This window comes from Hydra vulgaris, chromosome 15 (assembly GCF_038396675.1).
Source record: "Hydra vulgaris chromosome 15, alternate assembly HydraT2T_AEP".
Taxonomy (NCBI): Eukaryota; Metazoa; Cnidaria; class Hydrozoa; order Anthoathecata; family Hydridae; genus Hydra; species Hydra vulgaris.
The window spans coordinates 35,850,236-35,869,541 of NC_088934.1; the positions used below are offsets into that span (position 1 = coordinate 35,850,236).

Genomic DNA, 19,306 nt, shown 5'->3' on the forward strand with positions numbered 1-19,306 from the left:
TCTCTTGTAGTCAAGTGGAAAGTAAAACAGCCCATTGTTGGTCTTGTTTTCTATACCACTGCATCAAATTCAGAACGGAAAAATGATGCATGGTACAGTTGGAATTGATGCTAAACAAGAAAGTTTTATATTTTTCTTGTCGTCATCATGTGATGAAGAGATATTTGTGTTCCGCTTGGCAACAGATTTTTGGTCCAACATCCAGTACCGACACCCCTGAAATAATGGAATTTAAAAAATCTTGGGATACAATGAAACATCCATTAAATTTCAAAATTTTAAATAATATTGGTTGACGTCTCAAGCAACAATATAAAAATATTGTTAATTTCTTGCAACAAATTTTGGCCTCAGAAGGTAACAGCATGCCTCGTGATGACTATAGAGAATGTGCAGAATTTGTGCTCATACTTCTAGAAGAAACGCCTCCTCGTGGAGTGCACTGGCTCAAGCCTGGTGCACACCATCATACACGCTGGATGGCAACTGTTACATACCGTGCTAAAATGTATGCTTTTGGTGATCAGCTGAATTATGATCCTGAAAAAATGGAAAAGTTGCGTTGTATTTGCACATTCAATGCCCTATTTTATGTGAAAACTAGTATCCTCAGCAAAATTGGTACATCTGAATGGCAAGAAATCCTGGCTCCTGTTCAATTTACTTGGAATTGAAACAGCCTGGTTGCACTTGCCTCCAAATCAGTGGGAAACCGACAATAATTTTCAAGAAGCGGCTATGTTTATACGTTATGCAAAAGTTGTCAATGATTTAGCCGAGAGGGCAATGAAGCTCATCACAGACTTTGTAAATACTTTAACAAGAGTCGAAGCACAAAAACAGTACATGTTACAAATGGTGGAACAACACCGGCGCAATGTACAAGATTTCAGAAAAAAACACTGGAAAATCTATGCAAAAACTTACATAATTGTTTATCCGAATACGGCTGAATCAGTATTTTTCTTAGGCCTAACATTATCATATCATGGTAGGTAGGCTAGATCATTGTTTACACCTAAATTTTGATTGCTTAAATTCAAACTTTAATAACTTTAGTACACTTCGAACAATTTATGTTACTTTTTCAATGTTAAACAATGTGGCAAACATTTTTGTCATGGTGGCAAGGCTTATAGTTATTTTAAAATCTTGGAGTATGATTTTTTTCACTTTAAATACTGAAAGGAATGGGAAATTACCTGGGGAGCAAAGCAATTTTGAGAGAAAAAAATTTGGAGCACCCTAATATATAGCTGATTATTCTTTTGAATATATATTTTAATCACAACTAGAATGGCACAAAAACTAATAAAAACATTTAACTCACTTTCTTCAGACATAAAAAATTCATCTTTGATGTTGTCTTTTGCAGCCACAATGGTAATAATTTCTATAAATAATTTATAACATTTTAAAATATTGTTGAAATTTTATTTAGTTGCGGTTTCCAATATAAGCTATAAAAATGTATAACTATGCTTAAATGAACAAAATTTATTAGATATAATATTTTAATAAAGATAATTAGAAATACCATCTGGATTGGGCCACAAATAAAATTTTTCATGCTGTGATATGATCTTAATAAATCACTTTACTGACAACTTTAATCAAGATATTATTGAGTATTGCAACTATTATTAAATATCATATTTAATAATAGTACTGTTGGGTATCTTGATTAAGTCGTCAGTAAAGTGATTTATTAAAATTCCATTACAGCATAACAATTTTTACTGCAAGCTTAATCCAGATGGTGTAGCTACACCAATGTTTATTTCATTGTATAAAAATCAAATGCATGATGTAAAAAACATCCTGATGATCCTAATTTTTTTACATCATGATGTAAAAAAAAATTTATTTTAAATTTTCCTTTAATATAGACACAACACTTGTGATGAATTTAAGAATGCCAGAAAAAATTAAATAAAAACAAAAATAACTCTTTAATATATTTTGTAAAAGAGGAAACTAAAATCACCTTCCTTAGCAATTGGCAAGTCTTTTGCTTCATTTTCTAAAGAAATAATAATTTAAATGGATTACCATTTTGAACTAATTTAAATATACATTTAAATTAAATTATAAATAGCATTTTGAAGTAAAAATATCAAGCAATATGAAATCTTAGCACATCATACAACTATTTTTACATTCATTATTATATATTATCAAACATTCATACCAGATTTTTTAATTGACGTTGTTCCTGTTGTAAACTCAAAGGAACTTGTATGACGTTTTGTTTTTACTGATTCTCAAGACTCTGTATGATTGGTATGAAGATCTACACAGTGAGATTCTAATAAAAGCATAAATAATAAAATAAATATATACAAATATTTCATAATCTTACTTTTGTCAACCATTGGTAAATCTTGAATTAAGTTTTTTATAAACAAACTTACAGTATTTGTTGAAAAAACTGCTTCTTTTATATATAGAATGAAAACTTGGATTAATAATAATAATATGATTAAATATATAACTAAAAAATAATAATACTTTTATTTTCCTTGAAAGTCATCATGAGCGGTTTAGGAAGTTCAGGTTCAACACTAGTATTGATTCCTAATAAATAGTTATAAAAATATTTTATAGTTTATAAACATATAATTTAAAAACAGTATATTAGTATTGAGCTATTAATATGAAAATTTATAAACTGCAGCATTTTCTAAATCTATCTCCTCCTCTGTGCTACATTGCTCTGCTCCAGAAGTAAAATTATAATCAAGACAGAGCTGTTTATCTTCTAAAAAAAACATTACCAATATACTATAACTGGATATATTACAAATATAGATTAAAATTATACAATCAAATCAATTACCAACGACAATTTTAGTTTTAATCCAATGAAACTTTCTCCATGTTTTGTCAACGCCAAATTGTTCCAAAATGGCTCTTTGGACTAACATAGTTGATGGCCAAAATACCACAAACTTATTTTCATTTACCGAATGTGCTGGAATAACATCTTCAAATTGAGAACCAGCTTTTTCTTCCCACACAACTTTTGTCCAAAGAAACTTATTTTAAATAGTTTTGCTTGCCATATTTAACTAAACCAAAGCTAATATAAAAATAATTATCAAAGATTTTGATTTTATATTTGACTAATTAGTAGATCATTAAATTAGAGAAAGTTATTTAAACCAGTTTTATTTTATACAAAGATCACTTTTAAATAAAATCAAATGAATTCATGAACTAATGACATACAAATGAAACGCGGTTCTTTCTTTTACAAAAAACAGATTCATCTATTTCAACAATGCAACCAGGACCGCCTATTGGGTCAGGATTATTGAGGAAGTACTCGACGCAAATGTCTCTGCAAAATTGATTCCAATCAACAATAGTGTGATCAGATGCAATATTAAGCTCTTGCCTAAGATCGCTTACCGAAAACTCTCGACTTTTATTTGCGCCTCTACTCCAAACGTAAGTCAAGCCTAATACCTGCCACAAGTGTAAATGGGATTTCTTGAAGAAGCTGCCTTTTCTTATACTAAAAGTTCTTTTACAACGTTTCACCGGACATCTCCAAATTACTTGATCGATTGCATTGTTTTTAGCTTGCTGTGTGCACGGAACGCCACATACACTACAACTCATACTTTCAGCCAGTAAACCATGAGTTATGCACCAACGAATTGTATCTTCTAAATTGCATTTAAATTTTGCTCCAATTTCTGTTAACGAAAGTGAGTCAAAGTCGTTCATTATTGGTCTTCGAAGAGCCTTGTTGCTTTATATACTTATATACTAGCGCAAAATGTCATTTTTACTTCCAAAAATGCTTTTAGAACATATAAAGGGGGTTAAATTAAAACTTTTGAAAAAAATTTAAAGAAAGTCATGACAGTTTCAAACAAACTTTTTAAAATTGATAACTTTGTTAATTAATATTATCTAATTGAAGAATTATTTAAATATATTTAATAAAAGTTATATTTCATTTACATAATACCAAAAAATTAAACACCCCAGTTAAAACAAATCGTTATCGTAAAAAATAGCCACCAGATATTATTTATCTTTTCATTTGTCCACATTCTAAGGTTCTTTTCATATTTGCTTCGAACATTTTCAAATATCAATTTTAATGCTGATGGAAACCAGCTAAGTTTATTGCGCAAGGTTAATAGTAATTAATTTTGATAAGATTTAGAAAAAATGGCGAATATTAGCGTTTATAATGGGATTTTTTTAAACTTTGACGTCGAATTAGAGCACTTTCCGTTAATTTTCAGACCTATGTTTTTATACGGTTCTTAATCAGCATAAAATTCTCTATCATAATCAATCATAAAAAAAGGGGGGGGGGGAGAAACTGCAGTAGCGCCTCGTGCTGGTGCATCACATATAAAAGTTTTACAGCATATATCTTATCATTAAAGTGAATACCATCATTTCTCAAAATATTTATTTCATTTATAAAATCATCAAGATAATCTGTAACACATTTAGGTTTGCTTGTTCCAGAATATAAAGCAATACTAAAAACATTTGAGCCATCAAAATTACCCGAAATAGGCCAAAGCTGAACCTTTGATGATTTGAATAAAGGAAGTCTATCAATGTTGATATATAGGTTTACAGAATCGTGGTTTAAATAAAAACTCGGAAAAAACTGACTTCTTTAATACTGCACATTTATACCAAAATAGATATATTCTGTAATAGAATATCGTAACCGCCTAGAATACCATATCCCCCATAGAAAAATTTAAAACGCAGACACGCTTTTAAGTAATAGCATTTCGAAGTGCACCAACTACGTCCGCCAAGTTTGTAAACATTGTTCACAAACTTGTTCATAATCAAATATGATTGTTATTCATGGGGGATATGATATTCTAAGTGCTAAATTGATCTTATTTCCTATATTTTACTAGGTTTTAGGTTGAATACGATTGTTATACATGGGGGATATGATATTCTCAGTGCTAAATTGATCTTATTTTCTATATTTTACTAAGTTTGAGGTTGAATACGATTGTTATACATGCGGGCTATGATATTCTAAGTGCTAAATTAATCTTATTTCCTTTATTTTACTAGGTTTCAGGTCAAATACGATTGTTATACATGGGGGATATGATATTCTAAGTGCTAAGTTGATCTTATTTCCTTTATTTTATTAAGTTTTAGGTCAAATGCGATTGTAATTTATGGGGGATATGATATTCTAAGTGCGCAAATTGATCCTGTTTCCTTTATTTTACTAGGTTTTAGGTTGAATGCGATTATTATACATGGGGGATATTATATTCTAAGTGCTCTATTTTTTGCTACAAAAAATTTAAATACGATGTTTTAAATAATTTCCTGTATTTTACTATGTTTTAAGTTTAATAGGATTATATGTTTTAAGTTTAATAGGATAATTATTGTCAATGTGTGTACACACATTGACAATAATTATCGATTACAAAGCACTTAATTTTCAAAAACCGCACAAACGTTACTTCTTTTTCTTGTTACAACCATTTCAACAATTTATGTATTTGCAATTATTTCATCATATAATTTTTATGTAACTTTATACATGTAAATGTTGTTATTTAGCATAACATTATGTTAGAATTTTTAGATAGACGGCTCTTTATTATTTGGAGCAATTATTTTTCAAGGATTAATTTGATTATTACTTTTATACTTAAGTTGTTGTTAGGGTGTTGTTTAAAAATAAAAAATTCAGACATTTCTGGCCCACAATGGAAAAAGAGACAAAAAATGACGAATATTTTGATAATTTTTTTAAATACTTAACGGAAAGCAAATACCCGTCTGGTCTAGAAAAAAATGACAAACATAGTTTTAGAATTGTGGCAAAAAGATCTTGTGTACAAGGTATGGTAAAGAAAAGTTTTACAAATTTATCAAATAATAAGCATATTTTAAAAAATAGCAATTAATTTTAGATGGAAAGCTTACGCGTAAAGTTTTCGTTAATGGGAATTGCTTTTATGCAGACATTATTAATGATATAGAAGTGAGACTGCAGATATTTACTGCAGAACACAACAGTCCTATAGGTGGTTATAACGGACAAACAAAAACAACTGCAAAGATAATGGAAAAATATTATTTGCCTAATATTAGTGGAGACTTTAAAAATTGGGTAATTATTACTAAATAACAAAATTATGTTATTTTGTTTATTTAAGTTTATTTTCAATACGTGTATCCAATAATTTTTTATAAGACGCACATTTTTATAATTAGCTATTTATCTGACTTTGTTTTGACTATATTTCACAGGTAAAAAAGTGCAAACGTTGTCAAAAATCTGGTCATCTACTTACTGTACCAGAGCCATTACATTCGATAAAAGTAAAATTTATTATTTTATTAAGGTGGCAACCCACTATTGAAAGTCTTAAAAAAAAAAAATTCTTTCTATATTTTGGAAGTTTTAACCTTTATAAACAATAAAATATATAACAATGGAAGAAAAATTAATAAGTTTGCCCTAATTTTGTTCCTTAAAAAGGGGTAAATATCCAAAAGTTCCTTAGCAACGGCCTTAGTGACAGTTGGAACTTTTTTTTCCAGAACTAATATGCCCTTTTTTTCCATATTTTTACTGTACCTTAATCAAGTTCTTATCTACACTGTTAAGTTATTCCCGAGCTAAATGACATTGGTCAAAAGTACTAAAATCAGACCATTTTTGAATTTGCGGCTTTTTATTTTTGAATTTTTTTTTCCAATGCGTTTTTCTCCATTTAAAGATTTTCTACCTTCTAACAAAGATATCTTTGGTTTTGTTCAATATTTTTCTTTGAAATTTTTTACAGAAATAAAACTTAGTTAGAGTCAAAAATATATATACTATGGTATCCCATTCAAATTAAAATTTGGGTCAATGGGGCCATTTTTTAGGGATTTATATAAAATTGTAAATTTCAGAGAATTGAATAAAAATATCAGTTTTATTTTTGACTCAGCACACAGCTCATATAAAAAGCAAGGTTTTTGAAAAGTTTCACTTGATTTGGAAAACTCTGCAACTAGTTATCCTTGTTAGAAAATATGCTATTTTTGAGTTAACTATGCGCATAATTAATGACGTAATGTTAAAAATATAAATTTTATGTTTTTTTTGTCCTACTTGATTCCAATGCAATTGAAATGTTTAAATATGGGGGAATAAAAGGGTTCATTTAAAGATTTTATTTAAATAGTGGGTCTCCACCATAATGAAAAACCTTATAACTAATTTTCACTAACAATAATGAATTAAATACATGTATTGATACATAAGTTGCAAAATAAAACTGGGAAAACTAGTTTCACAAATAAAGCAGCAGTGAATCAGATGTTATACCCCCATTTCTATAATCCATAAGCTTTAAGTTTGAGCAAGAAACAATAGTGACCTGAACGAGGTTGAAATTGGGTAACAAACTTATCAGATATTTGTCTTACAACTTCCTTATCATGCCGAAAGGAAGTAATAATACTTTTTTTTAGACAACACGAGTATGGCAAATTATTGGTATCAATTTTGCAGGACCATTTACAGAGACATCAATGGGCAACAAATACTTTATGAGTTGCACAGATTTGTTTTCAAAATGGCCCGTTGCATACGTATTACCAAACAAGGAGAGTATAACGGTAGCAAAAGCAATAATAAAACTTGTAACAACTTTTGGATTTCCGTCTGTAATACTTTCCGACATTGGAACTGAGTTTTGTAATGTGGTAGTAAACTTATACTTAAAAACATCTAGTTTTCAATTATATGAATGTTTGAAAAATAGATTAAAATTTGTTCATTACTATTTAGCTAAACGATGAAATGTATAGAGTCCTTGGAATAGAAAGAAGGAAAACTGCCATCCGCAAACAAATGGTCAAGATGAGAAGACAAATAAAAGTATAAAAAGGTTGACACTTACTTTTAGATAAAATTAATTACTTTTCTTATGAGGTTTTTGGTTTGAGGTTGAGGTTTTATTTTTACTGTTTGTAATGTTTAAAACTAAAGTAATGATATGAAACTGTTTTTGTAAAATGCAATTAGTTGTTCATGTAGCATTTTTTTATGAAAAAAACAAGAAAACTTGTTAATGACAATCAATCAAATTGGGATAAATTCTTAGATGTTGTTTTGTACCCGCTGAGAATTGAACGACAAACATCCACAAAAAGTGTCACGATTTCAGATAATGTTTGGTGGTCGCTTACGTATTTGCAGTAGTGAGTAAAAGGAAGTAAGTACTTTTTGTATAATTAAGTTAAATAATAAAAGTTAACAAAACCACCAAAAAATTTGCTTTTATTGTTAGTATATTACATGAAATAATATAGTTGTTCAGGGCATAGCTATATTAGCAGCGACTGATGAAGAAGTTAAACTTAAAGTAGAGAAAAATAAAAATAATATTGAAATTTTAACAAGTTTGATTACCAAGGTAAATTTGCAAAATAAATTATTTTGGTTTGTAAGGTAACAGCTACTAGCTTTTACTTCTTCATTATTTTGGAAAATTTTATTAGTGCGCATCTATTTTTTATATATTTATTTTAGAACATAGAAGCAGCTCAAACAAAGCGAAAAAGATATTATAATGAGCGAGTTGGGAGAAATACGAAAATAGAGGAAGAATTTATTGCTATAGGTGATAAAGTTTTGCTTCTGGATATACGAGGTAAGAGAAGCAAAGGTGCCGTTTTTAAGCCAAGATTTAAAAGTGCATATTATGTATTATCTGCTACAAAATGCGGCAATTTCAAGCTAACTGGAGAAAATAAAGTTCCTTTAAAAGGAACACATAAAAGGTTGCATATAAAGAAGTTTATTGAAAGTAAAGATAAAGGTATTTAGATTATTATAAGTTTGGGAAAAAGTAAATTGTGTCAATTAGTTTTCAAAAACAAAATTCAAATATTTTTTTAATTTAGACCCATTGCAATTATTAAATGAAGCAATAAATGAAAAGACACATATTTTACCAGAAATGATAGAAGGTAATTTTGTTTAATCACTTTTACAGTTTTTGGGAATTTTTTTATTATTTTAAATGTTGATTTGTCAATATTTAATGAAATAAGAGTTTACTTTTTATGAAAAATCAATTCAGAAAAAAGCCTAATAGTGCAAGATAGCATAAATAGTTTTTTATCAATATTTTCACACATCTGTTTTGACTGTTCTTTAAAATGCTTTTTATATAAGGGCTTTATAATGTAAAGAAAAAAAAAAAAAAAAAAACCGGCGATAAAATCTCTTATATTTAGTACATTACCAGCACAAATGCCAGTGATATGCCAGTTTTTAACTGATTATTTAAACAAATTCAGGAATACATTTTATAGTAGACTTCAAACACTTTTTTCTAATTTATAAATACTTATAGAACTTGATAACAATTCAAAATCCGGCATACCATGTAAAAAAATCTGGTACAGCCCTAATTTTCATGTTTAAAGAAAAAAATGCTCATTAATATTTATATTAATACCCAGTTTAAAGATATAAAAATTTTTGCCTTTTTGTTTAGATGTGATTTGTGCAATAAAAAAGCTGCTTGATTGAAGATATTAATGGTACGTAGTAATAGGAGGTGTACTCAGAAAATCGTAGGGTTGTGTGCTAAGTATTGGATTTTAGAATAATTTTATTTGGCTAACCTCCTACAAATAATGATGTAGTCTAGTGTATCGTATATGTATTATTAGAGTAATGAAGTTTTGTAGTGTAACAAAAAGTTAAAAAAAAAAGACGTATTTATATTTATTTTAACTAGCAGTAAGCAACCCGTAATACGGGTTAGTAATAAATAAATAACAATTTGACTTGATATATTATCTAAACAATATAAAATACAAATTCATCTATTTGGGCTGCCATTGTCCAGGTTTTATCGCTGAAGAACGCTATAAAAGGTTTAATTAGTTTAGCATTAGTTTAGCATTGTGCTCTCCTCCGTAAAAATTTTACAATAGCAACCTTGAGCTTTTATTGGTCTTGGGATTTAGTAGAGACCACGTAACTTTAAATATTAGGTTATTTTTAATAACAGCAAGCACTAGAGAAGGAAAGCCAAGTACAACTTACCAATACCAAAAGAAAAAAGAGATAATCTCAAACTACAAAAGCATTACTTTACAGATTTATTATTGTATTTTAGAATAAGTAAGTTTATTAATAAAGGGGAGCATTATTTTTTATATTTATTATTGTGTTCATGAATTAGCGACTCGTAAAACATTTCTTAAACATGGTCAAAATCAATTATGGTAACAAAAAATACATTTGAGCTTAGTAATAACAGAGCGTTCCACAAGCGATCTCTTTTATTATTAAACTTTCGTTAAACAGAACAGACAGACTGTGTTTCAAAGACAATGTGTTAAAAAAAAGTTACAATAAGTTATTATATTAATAAATTAGTTGTTTTTAATGACATCGGCAAAAAATACATATTAGCACAAAATAGCAACAGCACAATTAACCATTAAAAAAAAAGCTTCGTAATGTTATCACTAAACAAAATTATTTTTAACTCAATAGTTTAGAATTCCAATTTCTTCTTAACTGTGAAAAATGAATAACACAGTAAATTTCATATTATATGAATTTACGAAATTAAAACGATGTTTCAACAGTACGTAAACTAATAAAGCAATGACAACTAAAAAAAAACAAAAAGCGAATACAGTTATGTTTGAAATTTAAAAAAAATATACAAAATCATTTTATTTTAGGATAATAATAATCAGTTATTTGAAAATATATTAAAATTTGATTCGTAAAAAAATGCAGTGACTAATATTAGAACTAAAATATATATAACAAATCTGATAATAGTCTAATTTTTTACAGTCATAAAAAAATTTATTATAATAATGATCTTTACCTTATCAGTCGTGGTATTGTAGAATATCTGAAAGAAATGAGAAATAAAGTTGAGTATAATAAAAAGTAGATATATGTAAGGTTGAATTTTAATTAAAATATAGATATTAGCACTTATCTGATGAGTCCAAGAAATTATATTTGGTAACTTTGAAAAAAGAAAACGATATGTACCTTAACAAATTCTAGTACTTATATTTTGATACTGATTATAGTAAGATATATACTTAGTTTTAGTTCTAAAGTGTGTTAAGTAAAAAATAATTAACGGAAATTAAGACCACCCAGCACTATATAGTGCAAAGTAATACCACAACTTAGTAACATCTCTCGACTGGCAAGGATAACAATCTTGCTTTACGCACTGCTAAGTAACACGACTTTTTAAACTTTAAAATAAAATAAAAAAACAGAATATAAACTTTAACAGAATATAAAAAAACAGAATAGATAATCTTTGAACATATCATATTTTATAAAATATTAACATTAACTCTAATACAAATGAAAACATACCTATCATAAACTATTAATCAAACTTTGAAAATAAATTTAAGTGTACTTTTTATTTACCACACACCATTTTAGCGGTTGTAGGCAAAAGTAATAAAAAATTTGATTTAACAGATCTTTTTATTACTCTAACTTTTTAATTGTATCCGTAGCACTTTCATAGTTTTTTTTAAGACTTCAAAGTAAATAAAAAACTAAAACGCACCCTTATGGTCTGACATGATTTTAACCAAGGTTGCTTACATCTTCATATTAGGCACCATATTGGATGCTTCTTAGCTGACATACTCAATATAACTTCTAAATGACCTTTTGGGTAAATAACTTCCCCAGAAGCAGGTGGAATACCATCTTCTCCAACAAATAATTATAATCTAGAATAGTATCACTTCTTGATATACAATACATTCTTTTTGTCTGGCAACATTTCTTAAATTTTGAGAATGATTTATCTCGTTTTGGCCAATCTCTTTCATTAATGTTATTATTACTTTTAACTCATCTAACCATGATGTTCTAATATAGGTATAAATTAATTTCTTCTTACCGAGCAGCATTTCTTACAGTTTGTTGACAATTAATTTCAGCTTGCCTAATCATTTCATTAAGATATAAATTATTTTTAAGTTGATAGTATTTCTGCTAATAACTTATTTAAGCCTAATATCATCCATTTAAATTTCACTTTTATTAAACATATTAACAGTGGTATTACTACTGTAGTAACAAATAAACATAAAAGAATTTCAAGAGTTATGATCTTTCCTATAAAATTATTTACTGCTATTTTAAGTGAACATAAGAATAAAATAAACAACTTTGATAAATCACCATTATTTTAAAAAGAAAAAGAAAAAATTAAAATATCAAAATATTAATAGTCGAAAGTTGTAAACATATCTTCAGTAGTAAAAATATCTATCAAGAGATAAATAATAATTCAAGATTCAAGTAAAAATCAACAAAACCCTGCAATTCTAATTACGAAGATATTACTTAATAATAATAAAAAAAACAAAAACATAATGTTGAATTTTATTGGTTTCCTATCTATAAAACAAATTTATATAACTATTTAAAAGAAAAAAAAGAAAAAAAGAAAAATGCTTTATGTAATGTAAAGCAATTTATTAAAAAAACTCAAATGTACAATACTTTAGAATATATGATATATAAACCTCTACAAATTAACTCATTAGTTTAACCACTCGTTTACCATTGAGGTCGAAAATTGATAAACAAAAATTAAAATAATTTATTATTATTATTTAAAATAAAAATTTTTAAAATAAAAATATTTTTATTTAGGGTTTATCCATGTTTTTTTAGCAATATCAGTATATTTTTATCTAAAGTAATAAAAAAGATGAAACCATTTAAGAACAAACTTAAAAATATAAATATATATTCAGATACCTTTGACAACTTCCAACAGAGTTTTTTTTACTTTTTTCTATACCTTATTTATTTTATCTAGGAGAAAGTATACATTTAGATTCAGAGAAATTTAAAATATACTGAAATATATGCAAGTTTACGTAAATACACTTACAAGACACAAATAACAGTCTTAATTTATTTAAAGAAAAGGAAACAGGCTGTAAAAATTAGAAAAATACAAATAACCAACAACAAACATTTATTTAAATTTTTATTGAAAAATTAAACAATGAACAACATCAATTCCACTTGAAACTAAAAACTTATCAGCTCTAATCGGCTTGTAGACCTTGCTTGAAAGACCATGTGGAGTAAAGGAAAGCATTTAAAAAAGCCTAGAAACTTCTGTATTAAAAGCGAAAGCGAAACGACACTACTATTTAATTAACGTATTTATATTAAGATGAAATATAGAAAAACAAACATATAATAACACAATTATATCCTAAACCACAATTCATGCAAGAGAAATTATTATACATTTATTGAATAGCCAGAAACATTTTTTTTAAAGAGCAAAGGTTTTAACAATACTATAGATAAATTTTATTTATAACAAAATGTTGTCGTGGCTTTTATCCTAATTATTAAAAGCATGTGAAAGCATGAAACTACTCATAACGTTAGACCACATCTAAGAATTATAGTAATCTACATTTTCAATACTAACATCTTTAACACATAGCTTTAAATTTAAAAGTACAAATTAAAAAAAGATTACAATAAATTAATTACTTAATAAAATTTTAAAAATATTTAATATTACCTATCATTTCAAGCTACTAAACATTATCTACATAATGTCTATTTAAACATTTTCAACTCGTACCATGAAATGTCGTGACTTCTTTAAGAAAACACTTGGTTAAGAAAAGTCTGGAAATCACTTAAAAACTAAGAAACAGTGTATTTTACAGAATACAGAACCGTAACTAATATCGAACAATAGGCGTAACGATGCGCACTAATAATAATAATAATAATAATATTCACTGTGCTATTTATATTAAGAAACAAAAGCAGTGAGTTCTAGTAATAAAACTACCAATTAATCATTTTAACAACAGACACTAACATAAAGATAAGCCAAAGGTAAAAACATTACACAAAAAGTTATTAAAGATAATGTTAAGTATTTTCAGAATAGTTATATTGAAGGCTAGGCAACACTTAGACCTAAAGCAGCTTTGCTGGTAAAGCACCTAAACACCGCTTTACTGGTAAGGTTGACAAATCTTGTTCTTGATTATTATCTCAAATATATTGTGTTTTATAGTTATACTAAGTATAAAACACAATTTTTTTTTAATGTTATATAACATATAAAAACACATCATTTAACAATCATGTACACATTAGATAAAATACATTTCATACAATAGTATTATAAAAACACATTTATATAAGCACATTTATAAAACAACATATATCACCACATACACGTATTTATCAAAAACTTTTTAACTTTGAGCATAATATAAACATATATGCAAACCTTTAACAACTATAAAACAACATTTATTAGCATCAATTATTTTTAATGTAACAAAGAACGCAGACTACAATGCACAACATTATAATGAAAAAGATGAAACCATTTATTAAAAAAGTTAAAAATTTCTAATAAATACATATTCAGATACCTTAAAATGTAGCATGACACAACATTCTTTTGACAAATTCCAGAAGATTTTTTTTAATTTTTCTATTTTGTATTCCTTATTATTTTTCCTAAGAATATAAAGTATACATATAGATATAGAGAAATATAAAATAGATTTAAATAAACGCAAACTTATGTATGTAAACTTACATGACCACAAACAACAGTCTTATTTTTTTTACTTTTCATATTAAATGCATAAATAAAATTTTATTCTTATTATTCTTCCGACAAAAAATAACCTTAATCTATAAATAAGAAAATGAATTGAACTTACTAAAAAAGCCATCAGCTCTTCCTGACTGATCCAGAAAATAAAACAATACTTGCTTAAAATGTTCTAAAAAGACCAACGACAAAACTGAAACAGTTTACTAAAAAAGAAACATTCTACTAAAAAGCCTATTTTACCAGTCATTTTAGTTCTAACTTCTTCAAAAAAATGAAAACAGGGTAAAAAAATTGGAAAAACAAAAACAACCAAAAAAAACAAACGATTATATAAATTTTTATTTTAAACAACGAACAACAGTAATTCTTCTTAAAACTAAAAATATATCAGATCTAATTTGCTTGCTGACCTTACTTGAAAGACTGCATGAAACAAATAACCGCGCTTGAAAAAAAGTCTAGAAACTACTTAAAAACTAAGAAATTGTGTATTTTACAGAATACAGAACCGTAAGTAACAATACGAACAACAGGCGTAACTATGCGCACTAATAATATTCATAGCGCTATTACTATTTAGATTTAGTTCACAGGAAATAAGCTAATTGAGTCACTTGGAGAGATGACATCAATTAAAGCTGTAATTGGTATTTATCCAAATTTAGGTGGCTGCAAATACGATTACTCAATACAAGATACCTTGCAAGACTGCCTAAGTGATGAGGTTGTATATTATTTATCTGAGACTATTAGCAAACAATCAAGAAAAAGTAAATTTTATCCATAAAACTTGTTTGTATTTTTAAGAAAGGTACTTCATAAACGTTTATATATTAAAAAAAATCTTATTTCTTAATTCATAACTCTTACATATTAAATAATTTAATTGGAATATCAAAATTTTTATTTTTTATTTCATATTTTGAAATATTTTAACTTTTATTTTGGGCAAAGAAAATTTAAGTTTTGGCGCCAGCTGGGTTACTTTCGCTGGAAGAGTTGCGACTTCAAACTGACTTAATACAAAGACAATACGAGGTATTCAATTTTATATATATATATATATATATTTATATATATATATATATATATATATATATATATATATATATATATATATATATATATATATATATATATATATATATAGTAGTTAACCAAATTGAATTGTGAATACCTTATAATATATATCATTAAAGTAATAATAATTTTAAAAATATATTTTAGAACGAGCTGTTTAAACTACATATTTTAATATGTTGTGTTGTTGGAAATGCTCATTGGACACTTACAGTATGTACAATGCTATTATATTACTTTTATAGAATGTTTTTTTCTGTATGAATTTTTAAAATTTTTAAATGTGGATGGGTGTGTCATTTAATAGTCACAGTTTATAGTTTAGTATATTATATCACAGTTATAGTCATTAATAAGCAGATTAAGTAAATCTAAAAATATAATTTTTGATTATCAAATTATTTTATTGCATTACAATTGATTATATTGCACATTTTCTCTTGCTCGGCATTGTCTCTAATTTTTACCTAATATTCTGTTGCAGGTTATTAAACCAAGTGAGAAAATAATTCATCACATTAACCCTCTGGGTGAACTCAAAACTTCTCTAATGAAAGAAAAAATAAAAAGGAAGTATGATCTTCAAATGTTTTCAATCATTATTATTACATTTTGATTTGCATGTTATTTTTCAAAAATAATTTATATATTTTCAAAACTCTAGTAGTTACTTGTTTCAAAGATTTATTATTTTTAGGTATTTTGGAGAAATTCGAACTATTGACATCACCACATACATTACAGACTGATAGAATATCATGTGGAGTCTTTTGTCTTAAGGTATATTGAAAATATTGAAATAGTGGTAAAGTAAATAAAAAAATTAAAAATAGAAAGGTGCTTCAAAAAGATTTCATGTGTGCTATAATAGCAAGTTTATTCCTAAAACAATGTAAATTTAAATAACTAAATATTATTAAGGCAAAACAATATACAATGATTTTAGTAATGTTTTAAGTTTTTTATTTTAAAGTTAATTCTAAAAAATTGAACATTTTTTTTAAAAAAAAGCATTTAATTTTTAGTTTGCTGAAAACTTTATCAATGGAGAAAAACTGACACAGATTTTTAAAATTGAGTATGTTCAAGAGTATAGAAAACGAGTGGTTAAGTTATTGATTGATATAGGAGGTTTATTAACTGTGAAAATCATTATGAAAGTATAGAAATGTTTTGAAATTTTAATAGATGCTAATGATGCAAGTTTAAATATAGGTCACAGAAGTTGGCAAGATGAACTATGTCGTTTATGTGGCAATAAAAAGGACCAAAAAGAAATAAAGATCAAAAGTTAGATAAATGGGTGTAATAAAAATATTTCATTGATGATGTTTTTATTCATTTAAAGATTAAGTGTTTTGTAATCGATAATTATTGCTCATGTGTGTATAATAATCCAATTTGTCCTAAATCATAGTAAAATATACGAAATCATTTAAACAATCGCTATTAAATTATTTATAGCAAAAAAAGTTTTTTTACAGATAAAATGTGGCAATTGTGTTTCAAACAGATGGTTTCATACAGAATGCATTGGTTATTTTTCAGAATGCATTGGTTATTTTTCAGAATGCATTGGTTATTTTGCAGAATGCATTGGTTATTTTGAAAAAAAAAATTGCTCCTTTACTTGCTCAAATATTTCTCCTTTTCAAGTAAGTTTATATTCAAATTCATGAAACATTCTTTTTTGCTTGTTTCAATTTAATTTTTCTCATTTAATAAGGTAAATATAAATTATAGAATTTTAATGAAATAAAATATACTACAAATAACTGTAAAAATTTATATTAGGTTAACATTGCCGAAAAAAAGATCAAGACAATAAAACAATAAAATTGAATATGGTCTATACATATGAGAAATTATATAGTTTATATATATGTTAATTAAGAATAAAATTAAATATATATGAAAAATAGCAATTTTTTTTAATACATATTGTACGTTTTCCCCAAGGCCCGAGAGAGCAACTATTTTGTATTTTTAATTTTTATTCGAACTCCGAAACTTTTATTCGATTCTCCGAAACACGAAACTTGACGAGCTATGCCGCTGCACGGAGAAACAAAATTGAGCGCGGTACTTCCTGGGACGTGGTGGTGATTCGAACTCTAAACCTTTTGCATACAAAGCGAGCGCTCTTTCCACTACCCCACTATCGCAAGAAATAAGATCAACTTAGCACTTAAAATGTCATATCTTCCGTGTATAACAACTGTCTTCGACCTAAAACTTAGTAAAATATAGGAAATAAGATCAATTTAGCACTTAGAATATCATATTCCCCATGTATAACAATCGTATTCAACCTTAAACCTAGTAAAATAAAGGAAATAAGATCAATTTAGCACTTAAAATATCATATCCCCCATGAGTAACAATCGTATTCAACTATGAACAAGTTTGTAAACAATGTTTAGAAACTTGGCGGATGTAGTTGGTGCACTTCTAAATGCGATTACTTTAAAGCGTGTCTGCGTTTTAAATTTTTCTATGGGGAATATGATATTCTAGGCGGATACGATATTCTATTATATTCTATTATCGGATACGATATTCTATTATCACAACTTCGGTCGGACTCTAACGATATGGATTTTGGTGTGCTGTCTGACTCAGAAGGCACACCAAAATTGACATTTTCACTAATCGTCACGTTATTGCAAACTGAAACTACATTTTTAACACAATAAGTATTAGCAACCAAAGAGTTATTTTCAATAGAACTAAAACTATCCTCCTCTTTAACGATTTTCTTAAGTTCAGCATTTAATCTTCCGTATTTACAATAATACGTCATTTCTTTAAATGTTAACCTTATAAAACGTGCTCAATTTGGTTTTACGACGCGGAAATTGAAAACCTCTTATAGAAAGTACCTCTTTATAGAACTACAGCTCAAACAATGTATTTAGTTCATGTGTAGTATTCAGGTATACCTACTTAAAACGTATACAATTTGTATTATCTTTATAATACAAATATAAGACAAATAGAATATGTATTGGTTTTACCAAACGTATTTCAAATAATATGTGCACGAATTTATATTTTTATATTACGTTTTTAGTAATTAGTGAAATGATTAATTGTAATAAAGAAGATGGAGATAAAAAACATTGTAAAACAATTTATAACAATACAATTTTTAATAGAATAATACAGTAATTTTCAAACTTGAAAAACTTCGTAAGAAATTCCTCCCGAAGTAGCTCCTCCCAAAGCTTTACTTTTTTATTTTTTTCCATTTATTTTTCTGTTTAACAATAAATAATCAACATATATATACCAGAAAGAAAAAATATGTCTGTAGAACAAAGAAGACTGTAAAACCTTGTCAACAAACACCGTTTTTGTATATAAAATAAAAAATAAAAACTTTCTTTTCTACTACGATCTTTATAAAATAAAGAGTTAAACACAGGAGCTCAAAGAAGATGAATATAACAATACATCATCGCAATCTTTTCATAGAGCCCCTTCATACATTTTCAATAGAATATAGGTATTGAATTAAAAACCCTAATAGGCATAAAACTGCTGCGCTA

General features: G+C 26.8%; 1 long non-coding RNA gene across 1 annotated transcript; it reads left to right on the forward strand.

The window, feature by feature from the left end:
- Positions 1-5,645: 5,645 nt before the first annotated feature.
- On the forward strand, positions 5,646-17,692 carry LOC136091452 (uncharacterized). Its single transcript, XR_010643989.1, has 11 exons — positions 5,646-5,868; positions 7,437-7,728; positions 7,814-7,913; positions 8,063-8,240; positions 8,558-8,846; positions 15,903-15,968; positions 16,240-16,535; positions 16,781-16,886; positions 16,971-17,058; positions 17,269-17,410; positions 17,550-17,692. It is a non-coding gene; the product is annotated as an uncharacterized LOC136091452 (long non-coding RNA).
- Positions 17,693-19,306: the final 1,614 nt, after the last annotated feature.